This window comes from Myotis davidii, unplaced genomic scaffold (genome assembly GCF_000327345.1).
Source record: "Myotis davidii unplaced genomic scaffold, ASM32734v1 scaffold1004, whole genome shotgun sequence".
Taxonomy (NCBI): domain Eukaryota; kingdom Metazoa; phylum Chordata; class Mammalia; order Chiroptera; family Vespertilionidae; genus Myotis; species Myotis davidii.
Genome location: NW_006295184.1, coordinates 134,844 through 146,109, shown reverse-complemented (window position 1 = coordinate 146,109; position 11,266 = coordinate 134,844). Strand labels below are relative to the sequence as shown.

General features: G+C 43.6%; 1 protein-coding gene across 3 annotated transcripts in view; it reads right to left on the bottom strand.

Moving 5' to 3' along the window:
- Window positions 1-8,164, bottom strand: part of ZFP82 (ZFP82 zinc finger protein) — a 53,869-nt gene extending 45,705 nt beyond the window's left edge. For all 3 annotated transcript variants that reach the window (XM_006769856.2, XM_006769857.2, XM_015567892.1), the window contains exon 1: window positions 8,034-8,164. The gene's annotated coding sequence lies outside the window, so the exon portion shown is untranslated. The remainder of the gene's footprint in view (window positions 1-8,033) is intronic.
- Between the last annotated feature and the right edge of the window lie 3,102 nt (window positions 8,165-11,266).

Sequence of the window (11,266 nt, the reverse complement as noted above, 5' to 3'; positions counted from 1 at the left end):
TTTTTAAAAAAAAAACCACAAAACAAAACTGTGAGGTGACTAATTTTTAAAAACAACCGGCCACACCTCCTTCCTCAGCCATACTGTCACATCATCCAAGTTATACTTTATAAACAGCCTTGATGTGTTACACACATGCAAAAAAAGTACACAACGTGGGTAAACTACTTTGCCTTAGAAGTATATATTTAGTAATCACTTAGTTAGATTATTTTTTGTGTGAAATGAGAACTGATCGACCAAACCTTTCGAACAGACCCACCAGACGATAAATATCACCATATGTTTGATTCACAGTACATTTGGGCATAAACACTTCAATTACAGCTTTGTGTTTAGTATCAAAAACCTTTCCTTGTGTGTGTTTTCACTGCAGATCCCTTGTGTCTGGATTACATTCTGAAAACTGCTTATTACAGATAAAGCACCTTTCCAGGTACACTTCTGAGAAACAGATGTATTTATGCACACAAAGGTGTGTGCACACCTTTTCACGCACAAATGTCTATACGATGCCTGCGCCACACTCCCAGCACATGCCCACCACGTGTGTGCAGCCGTGCACCTGGGTCCTGGCATAAACAGGCTGCCCCCGAACACACTGGAGCACCGCTGGCCTCCTCAGCGAAGTTTTTTGTTTTGTTTTGCTTTGTTTACTTGGAAATAGTTTCATTGGCTCATAAGACCTTTGCATATAAAAAAATACCCCAGAACACTATGCAGTATTAAATCACAATTACATTTTTTTACCAATTAAAACTACCCAGAATATACATTTTTTAAAGGAAAAAAAATCCTACAGAACTAAATTCTGAAATGACATTATGATTTAAATACTATGACAAAATAGATAATTCCTTATAACATTAACTCATTGCAAAAAACTGCCAGACACTTCCATATGCATAACCATTGCAGAGTGCAAATGAACACAATTCAACATTTCACACTTAGCTGAAGTAGCTGTGCCTCCAATTAAGAAACTCTCAAATTTCTGGCACAAAAAGTTGGGCTGTTTTAACTTTTACCAGGAAACCAACTTAACAATCCATTTACTCTCTTTTTGGCCATTCCTATTAAAGAAAAAAGGTAAGAAAATAACATCCTTCTGCTGTCATAGCTTCAAAGAGTCAGCATCACCTCTGCTTGAAGAAATCCCCTCCTCTCAATTCTTCAGGCAGGTATTCCTGGTCCACAGGCTCACTGTACATGGGGTTGTATTTGTAGCCCTTGCTAGAGGCCAGGTCCTTCATGAGCCGAGTCGGCGCATTCCTCAGGCGGGACAGGGGACAGAGGCCCCTGGTGGTTCCACAAGCAGGCTTTGATGTTGTTGTAGGCGCTGTACACCTCAATAGACTTTGGGGCTCTGGCAAAATAGACTACACACTGGACCAGAAGCACCTCGCATTCGGGCATGCCTGTGAAGTGACAGCCCTGGTATGCGGCCACTGCTACGGTAATGCAGATGGGTCTGCCAGACCTATGTCTTCACTGGCAAACCTCACCAGCCTCCTTGCCACATACAGTGGGTCCTCTCCTACTTCGAGCATGCATGCCAGCCAGTAGAGGGAGGCACTCGGGCTGAGCCCGCATCAACTTATGAAGAGCAGAAATGCAGTTGTAGTGCTCTTCTCCTCTTCGGTCACATTAAATGTGAGACTTCTGGAGGCCTTCCTTTCACATCATTCTCAGTGATCAGAACTCTACTGGGAGAATAGGCTTGCCCACTCTTCTTACAAAACATCTTCCTGGAGCTTCATCTGGCCAGCACCGCCAGCTGCAGTCCATTCACTCCAATTTGTACTCCCCAGCAGAGTTCACCGGCATCGCTGTACCAGCTGCGCGAACCTCTCCACCCCCAAGGGGCCTGGCGCCTGGGGTTGCGCAGCCCACACCCACCCGAGCCACTCTGCTGGGGGCTCCACGCAGGGTGAGAGTGGGGGCAGGGTGGCCAGTGCCAAGAGGCGCCTCGGAGAGCCAGAGGGTTTTTCTTTATTTTTAAAAGACTGTACCACACACACCTGGCCCCCAGCGTTGCCCAGGCCTGGGCTAGGGGCCTTAGGCGGTTTGAAGACCAGCCATGCCCCCAATCCAGACGCCATGGGTCCCCTCATGGTGACTGGTTGATTGGTCGTTTAGGTCGTGATGCCTCTTGGCCTTTTATAATTATGACTAGAGGGCTTGTGCACAAAATTCGTACACGAGGGAGAGGGGGTGGTGTTCCCCTCAGCCCAGCCTGCACCCTCTCCAATCCAGGAACCCTCAGGAGATGTCTGACTGCTGGGATTGGGCCTAAACCAGCAGTTGGACATCCCTCTCATAATCCTGGACCATTGGCTCCTAATTGCTCACCTGCCTGGTTGCCCCTAACTGCACCCCCCGCTGGCCTGATTGCCCCTCACTGCTTCTGCATGCTGGCCTGATAGCCCCTAACTGCCCCCACTGCGGGCCTGGTTGCCCCTAATTCCCCCCTCCCCCCGCTGGCCAGGTTGCCCCCAATTGCTGACCTGGTTGCCCCCAACTGCCTCCCTCTGGGGGCCTGGTTGCCCCTAACTGGCCCCCCCTGCTGGCCTGGTCGCCCCACACAGCCTGCTTGTTCAGTCATTTGGTTGTCCCTCACTAACCCCTTGCCAGCCTGGTCATAGGCAGCCATCTTTGTGAGGGTGTGAGGGTTAATTTGCATATAACCTCTTTATTAATAGGATTCCCTATGCTGTAGCAATTTGTACTTCTTAATCCCTTCAATTTTTCACCCAGCCCCCACAGGGTTTTGATATTATTTTATCACAATCTGCAGTGCATGCTAAAATCAGATGATATCTCCTTCTCAGAATCTTCCAAGCCATGCCATCTGACTTTTATTTGTTTTGCTTTTTTTTGGTTTGTTTTTTCCCCCAAGAACTCAGCACACTCACTGATGCTTGTTCAAGTCCCTCAGGTCCTACAGTCTTCATGGTCTCACTTCTTAATCGCTCATCTGCCTGGTTGCTCCTAACTGCCCCCGCCCCCCCAATGCCGGGAAGAAAGCCCACCCAAAGCAATACAGGCTGTAGACAGTGCCCCCAAGACAAAATGCTATGGTCAGTTAGTACAGGATGTTGTTGGTTCCTCTGCCCTTCAAAGTGTACCAAGAGGTCATTGTCTACCTGGAGGAGTTTGTTTCTGAGCCACTGGGTTCTCCAAGTAGTTCCAGACAGTTGAGCTGAAGGAGCAAATCAGTGCCTGGAAACCTCCAGCATAGGGGCTTCAGCTAGAGTCAACTCCCCTTTCCCCTGACTTCTTCAATGACCTTTATCACACTTATCTTAGTCTTATTCCTATTGAGGTTTATCCACCTTCATAAATAGTAAGCAACACAAGAATAGCAACCATGTCACTTTAGTCACTGTATTTTCCCCAAGTACTAGCAAAGGATCTGGCATATTGTACGTTACACATGTCTGATAATTCAATCTAGACATTCCATTTCTAGGAATTTATCCTTAGGAAATATTTGTAAAAGTATACAAAGAGATATATGTAAGGAAGTTCATCAAAGAATAATTTATAACCAAAAGTCAGAATACCTAATATAGGCAACAAACCTAAATAATGTTCCTCTATAGGATGACATATTGTGAAATATTAATGATGATGATATTGGTTCATATTAATTAATGAAGGAAGATACCCACAATAAATTGCCAAGTATGACAGGCAGACTAAAAATATACACACTGTTGGGAGGCGGCTGACTCTCATATATGAAAAACACAGGCTTTGTTATCAGGATCCAGGCCATGAATCTAAGCTCTGACAATTATCAACTTGGAGATATTTGTTACTGGAAAGGGGACGTGGCCCTGAATGGATCTGCCTACGGCCAGCCAGTAGTGTGTGGGTTCTTGACTTTGTGCAGGAAAAATTTCACAACATAAGCCCAGATGAATTTTAGAGGATGTATATTAAAGCTGGGGATGGTGAAACAAGGAATGGCTGAGGAGCCTAGGCTGGGCTGCTTTGGATCACTAAGAAGTTAGAGAAGCCCTTGATGGTTTGGCTCAGTGGGTAGAACATCGGCCCACAGGCTGAAGGGTCCGGGTTTGATTCCAGTCAATGGCATGTACCTGGGTTGCACACTGGATCCTAAGCCCTGGTCAGGATACATGCAGGAGGCAACCAATGGATGTTTCTCTTTTGCATGGATGTTCCTCTCTGTGTGTCTCTCCCCCTCCCTTCCACTCTCTCTAACAATCAATGGGAAAGTGTCCTCAGGTGAGGATTAATAAAACAAAAAGTCAGAGGAAAGGGGATCTTGGGGACAGGTTGGGGGGGGGGCGGTTACCCGGGATGAATTGCTGCTACCCATTGCTCTCCTGGTTACAACCCTCCTGGGGTCCCTTAGAGTGCAGGAAATGCATGGCTGTGGGGAAAAGGTGGGGGAGGTGAGGGGTGTGCTCCTGGGAGGAAGCTGGGACCTTGGTTTTGAGGGCTTGCTGTGTTGAGGAGGTCTTAGGGGAGGATCTCAATAGAATATTCATCAACTCTATGCTGATGTACCAAAATGAGGTTTATTCTCCTAACTTCATCTGTTCTTGGCTATAGTTGGCAAATGGCACTAATTGGATTTCTGCTGTCTGTCTCCCCAAGGACGGTGATTTAGCTATTTACCCTCTCTCTGCTTGGGAAGAAATGCAAACCATTTATTCTCAAGTGTCCCTGGCTTACAGAAGATAGGATTTACTAGAAGGCCACAAACTGCTTGGCATCTAGATATTCTAGATCAGTGGTTCTCAACCTTCCTAATGCCATGACCCTTTAATACAGTTCCTCATGTTGTGGTGACCCCCAACCATAAAATTATTTTCGTTGATACTTCATAACTGTAATTTTGCTACTGTTATGAATCGTCATGTAAATATCTGATATGCAGGATGTATTTTCATTGTTACAAATTGAACATAATTAAAGCATAGTGATTAATCACAAAAACAATATGTAATTATATTTGTGTTTTCCGATGGTCTTAGGTGACTCCTGTGAAAGGGTCATTCAACCCTCAAGGGGGTCGCGACCCACAGGTTGAGAACCGCTGTTCTAGATGGCTACAAACTGTTCTTTAACTATATGTCCCAGTTTCCCTATTCAGCTTTGTCCTGGCTTACTAGCCTGTCTCACTTTGGACATGTTACTTAATTTTCAATGCCTGTTTCCGTCTAAACTATGGGGAGAATAATAACAGTATCTATCTTACAGGGATGTTATTAATGCTAATATAATACATATAAAATACATATAGCCCTGGCCGGGTAGCTCAGTTGGTTAGAGTATTGTCCTAATATGCCAAGCTTTTGAGTTCAATCCCTGGTCAGAGCACATACAAGAATCAACCAAATGAATGTATAAATAAGTAAAACAACAAATCAATCTCTCTCTCTCTCTAAACTCAATCAATAAAAGTCTTTAAAAGTAAAAATGAAATACATATACTTAAAATAACTTATTATAAGCACTTAATAAAATAACATTACATGCCCCTTATTCTATTAAATAAAATATCTTAAATAATATTTAATTTAAAATGTTTATGTTATCTGTACTAATTTTCTTTAGTAACTTCAATACTAGGATATACATCTCTTTTTGTCTTATAGTAAACTTTTTGAGATTTTTCCAAGATTGCTCTTTACAACAAATTTTAAAACTAGGCTTGAGAATGTAATTTTTCTTAATAATATTAGCAAAAAATCCACAAAAATGAAGAAACGGCACAAAGCCCCTCTTGCTCTCCATCCCTAGCATCTCCAAGAGATAGCATTTGGCATTATAAAACTCAAGAAATTTTATTTGATAAGGTGTCATACTGAAGATAGAAATATTTGACCAAGTTCTTCTGTATAACATGTCTGAATATATCACTACTATCACTTTTTCTCCCGTTATTGTAAATCTGTACTTAGACATAACCTTGAACAATTAAAAAAAAGTCTCTAATTCTAAAAGGTTATCTTGATAATTTGTTGCCATAAGGTGTAAATTCTTGAAAGACTTTTCATATTAGAGGGGAACCACTGCACTTCCTTTTACTCTATACAGGCATAGAAATATAATAAATTTTATGACTGCACTGGGTTCCTTTTTCAAAGTGTTGGAGAGTCTTTAACTCCTTAAATAATCAATTTTTGTGATTCTATTTTGCAAAGTCAACAGGTACACAGAAAAATATCTGGAAAGACAAACATCAAGATAGTAATATTCATTAACTCTGGATGGTGGGACTATGGGCAATTTAAATGTTTTTTAAAAGATCTTAGGTCTTGCCCTGGCCGGTTTGACTTGCTTTGGCTTGGTGGATAGAGCATCGGCCTCCAGACAGAAGGGTCCCAGGTTCTACTCTGGTCAAGTCTCCCTTCCTCTCTAAAATTAATAAAAAATGTGTTTTTTTTTTTTTTAAAAAAAAAAGTTCTTAGGTCTCTATATTTTTTCCTTTCTACACTAAACCTGCATGAATTTTATCATCAGAAACAAAAATTAAACTATTTCCATAAAAATAAAATAAAAAACAGAGTTGGGGAGAAATGTGAGTCTATAGGCCTGTGAAATGAATAGAGTGTGATTTATTTAATAATTTTCAATTGTTAGGCACTAATTTATATAAGATTATCTCAAAGAACATTCTCATATATCATTACTCTGATTCTAGACCAGTGGATCTGAATCTTTCTGGGTCATTTTTGATAATCTCATTAAATTATAAACTTTCTCTCAGAAAAATGGCACATTAACAAATATATACAATTTTTTACATACTATTTCGAGGGGTTTCTGGTTCCCTGAAAGCCCCAAACTGATCAAATTATCTCTGGTTAAGAATTCCTGTTCTAGACCATTTGAGCATCTCATTTTTTAAAACTAGAAAGTGCCCAACAAAATTAGCTTGATATTTTAATTTTTCCTGATCTATTGGAGTGGATAGGGAACTGCCCCAAATTATCACATAACAACAAATAGCAAATGTTTATTACAATACTTATGAAGTATCAGGCACTGTTCTAAGAGTTTTGCAAAGAGTTATAAAAAGAAAATTAATGGCAATTATCTGCCAAATGAATATGTGCATATAGGCACTAGGGAAGGGACATAGGTATCAATTCAATGGACAGGTCATTTAAGAAGGAAGTAAATATTCCCATGTCCTAACAAAAATACAGTTCACAGAACAAGAGGAAATACCCAGGAACCTTGACCTTGAATTTTAAATGGGCAATAGAAATTCATTCCTCCTTATCCTCAGAGCCCTTTTCTTAGAATTGATAGCACTGGGGAAGTAGGTAATCTTAAAACAGGCTTTTCTTGGATCCCAGCCCAGTCTGGCTAAATCAGGGCAAATCACAACCACACCGGTCCTCACCATCCACACAAATTCAGAGTGAGGTAAGAGGTTGAGTACTGTTGACACTTAGAGAAAAGCCAGACCAGGGATGGAAACTTCACAGCAGTGTCCTGGAGGGAACTCCGTGGTTCTGAAACCTGCCGTTGGACCCCTCAGAGCTGTGTGTGTGTCCGCGCGCACGCGCGCTCCTGAGGATGAAGTGCGGTGGGATTACGCCCAGGGTCAGCAGAGTGACACGTTCACTTCCAACATTCTTATGCCAAGATCGGGTCTTTTGCTGGAAATCTTTCCACGACCGGGGCCATTTCTCTGCAGCTGGGCTGGTGCAGCTAGAGGGCAGAGATTCAGCTGTGACCTCAAGGATCGTAGTCACACAGTCCACGGCCATCTCCGTCACACAAGAACCTTCACCCAATTCAGTCACACAAACACCATCGCCCACTAGTTGCGGACTCACTACTGCACATCATCCTGGTGCCACACCGGGCCCGCGCCGCCACCCACTCACACACAGCTACGCCACCGCGGTTCTCACGCACACTCCGGCAGGCGTGCGGAGCTCCCAACGCTCTGCGGTGAGGCCACGCCTTTGCTATCCCCGCGGGCTGCAGCGCCTTCCCTACGGATGGCCAGAGCTAACGCTCCCGCCAGGACTGCTCACCTGGACTCCGAACCGTTTCCACAGTGATGCCCACTAGAAGCGAGTGCGGGTCAGCCCGAGGCCTAAGGGGCCGCACGCAGGGGTTGCTGGGAGCTTCGGCTCAGCACTAAATGCGCAGGCGTGGCCAACCCCAGGAGGTGGAGTTTCAGTCCCGCCCTTGGGTTAAGTGAGCCGAGATCCCCTCGCGCCCCAGCAAGGGTGGGGGTCCTGGATCTTTCCTAAGTTGCCACAGGCTCCTTAAACGGGGGGTAGCGCGTAGTGGGGCCAGCGGGGGCGTTCTGTGAGTGACCAAGCCGGCGCTGTGTGTCTGTCTTTGCGGTGATTCTGGGTGCGACTTTTTTCCACAGATGTAGCTGGTGTGTGTTTGAGAGGTTGCGATGGCGGGATGGGAATGTGGTTTGTTAAGATTTTATGACTGTGTGTGGGGCTGTGTAGAGCAGAATGCTGGGGTGGGGGCAGGAGGGCCTCTGAGATAATGGGACTGAGTACAGGGGATTGTGTTTTGGTGAACCTGAAATTGATTCTGAACATTCATGTGGCGTGGTTTCGATAGATTTGTTTTCCTCTGCAGACCATGGTGTGTGAGTCTGAGAAACAGCCCACCTAATTGTGTGGTGAGTATATGCGCTTCTGATATAATCTTGCAGAACTGTGGCAGGATGGCTATCTGGATGGTGGATGTGACCCAGAGCCTCACTCTCCACAAATAGAGAAAAGAATGTTGCATCTAAGCATAAACTTTACTGATGGATTTAGTGAGAGGGGAAAAAACCTTATATTTCTGGATAATTATGTATTTGTTTTACATTTAATCACAGATTAATTATGGGGAAGAATGTGAATAAGCATAACTTTAAAAATAAGTTTTCAAAGGTAATTCCTGTTATGCAGCAGTTGTTTTTCTTCTGCCCCAGATTCCCATGAGTGGGTGTTCCCTCTTTCTTAGTATTAAGGGGATTTTGTTGGGAAGATTTAAGACACCCTAGACTAAGTTTTGGGGTTTTTTAAGTCTATATATATAAAAGCCTAATATCTAATTATTCCTCCCACCTTCTACCCTCTGCCAGTTACTATGATGTGCACTGACCCACCAGGGGGCAGACGCTCCAACAGGTAGGGTCGGGCAGATCAGGACTGGGTGAGGCAGGCCAGACATGCCCTGGAGCCCTCCCATTGTCCCTCCTGTTAGAAATGCTCTCAATGATGTAGTAGGAATGAGACAAACACTCAAAACTGAATTGGCAAGGCAAATTTACTTTTGTGCAGAAGGGTGCTCCTGCCTGCAAATCATGGGCAAAAGCACACTGAATGGGAAGTCTGTTCTGGTTTTATTTCCTGACTCAGGGTCTGCCCTGCTCCTCACTCTCAATCCTGACCTGATTGTTCAGATTCCCATTATTATGCAATTGGCTAATTCAGAGGAAGGGGAAGGTAAGGCAAAGCCTAAGATGGTAGCCCCCTGAGAGCCTGAAGGTCATGTCAGGCTCTCAGAAACTAACTAAACAGAGTTAGTTTCCTGCAAATCGCAGAACCTAAGATGGCAGCCCCCTGAAAGAATCTGAAGGTCATATCAAAATGGCAGGACCTAAGATGGCAGTTAGCTCCTTTCTTTGACAGAAAGATCCCTGGTTCACTCTCACACTCCCAGCTCCCAATGGGGTCCCTCGGCCTGGCCTGCGCCCTCTCGCAACCCGGGACCCCTCAGGGGATGTTGGGGAGCTGGTTTTGGTCCGATCCCGCAGGCCAGGCCAAGGGACCCCACTAGTACACGGATTCTAGTATTTTATAAAGTTGTTGTAAACACTGAATTAGTGAGCCGTTGCTCTTAGGGAAACACAGAGTTAGTTTCCTGCAAGCATCTAGTCACAACATTTTCATCAATACATAACCTGTTTTATGTGTCTCTTTTTACACACTCTTCTCATAGATTTTTTTTATTTCTTTAACATTAAACTCACGACCAACAGCACTATAACTCATGCCTGAATGAAGCTTACCTAACATATTTTCTCTGTAAGGCACATTACAGCCTTCTTGTGCTTAGGAGCACTAGACATCACTTTAACTCTAGACTTGGGGGCATTTTAAAAAGCAGGATCACCAATAAAAGGCACAAAAGTGAGAAAACATGGTACTAAATAGACTGTGAAAAAAGTACTTGATCAGGGAAGTAGTTAATTTGGGGAGCTCCATATGTAAACTATTAATCTAGACAAAATATACCAAATATAGACTGGTCTAGAGATGAGTGATATATAATTATATATTATTTCCATATTAAATTAGATTGTGAAAATTACCTAAACTAGTATGACATTTAGTATGTTCTCAGGGACAAATTTACTTTCTAGATATCCACAATAAAGGAAAAAAATAATGAATATGTTTCATATATATTACAAAATCTATTCAAATTGTATCCTATATAATAAAAATGTAATATGCAAATTGACCCTAACAGCAGAACGACTGGGAATGACTGGTCACTATAACACACACTGACCACCAAGGGGAAGATGCTCAATGCAGGAGCTGCCCCCTGGTGGTCAGTGAGCTCCCACAGGGTGAGCTCTGCTCAGCCACAAGCCAAGCTGATGGCTGCCAGTACAGCAGTGGTGGTGGGAGTCTCTCCCACCTCCTCAGCAGCGCTAAGGATGTCCGACAGCAGCTTAGGCCTGATCCCCACTGGCAAGTGGACATCCCCCGAGGGCTGCCAGGCTGCCAGAGGGATGTCTGACTGCCAGCCTGGGCCTGATCCCCCAGGAGCGGGCCTAAACCAGCAGGTGGACATACTCCGAGTGGTCCCAGACTGCAAGAGGGCATAGGCCAGGCTGAGGGAGCCCCCCAAGTGCACAAATTTTTGTGCACCGGGCCTCTAGTATTTAATAAATACAGTGACTCACACACTTTTCAACAGCTACTATGAAGTTCAAAAGGAAAAAGTGTCAATCTCAACTCAAACTATAATAAGTAGTTAGGAGATAAGGTTTGGGTAGTAAAAATGTAGTCCTCATAGGATATATTCAAATTAAAAACCTATTAGTTTAAAACAGACTTCTATAAGATATAGAATAATACCCATAAACCTTATGGTAATCCCAAATAAAAAACCTCAAAAGACACACAACTAAAGGGGAAAGAACCCAAACAAAACACTAAAGAAAACCAGCAAATCATGAGACGATATCTTATTAACCATTATTTCCCAATAAATGTAATTCAAAGAAAAATAA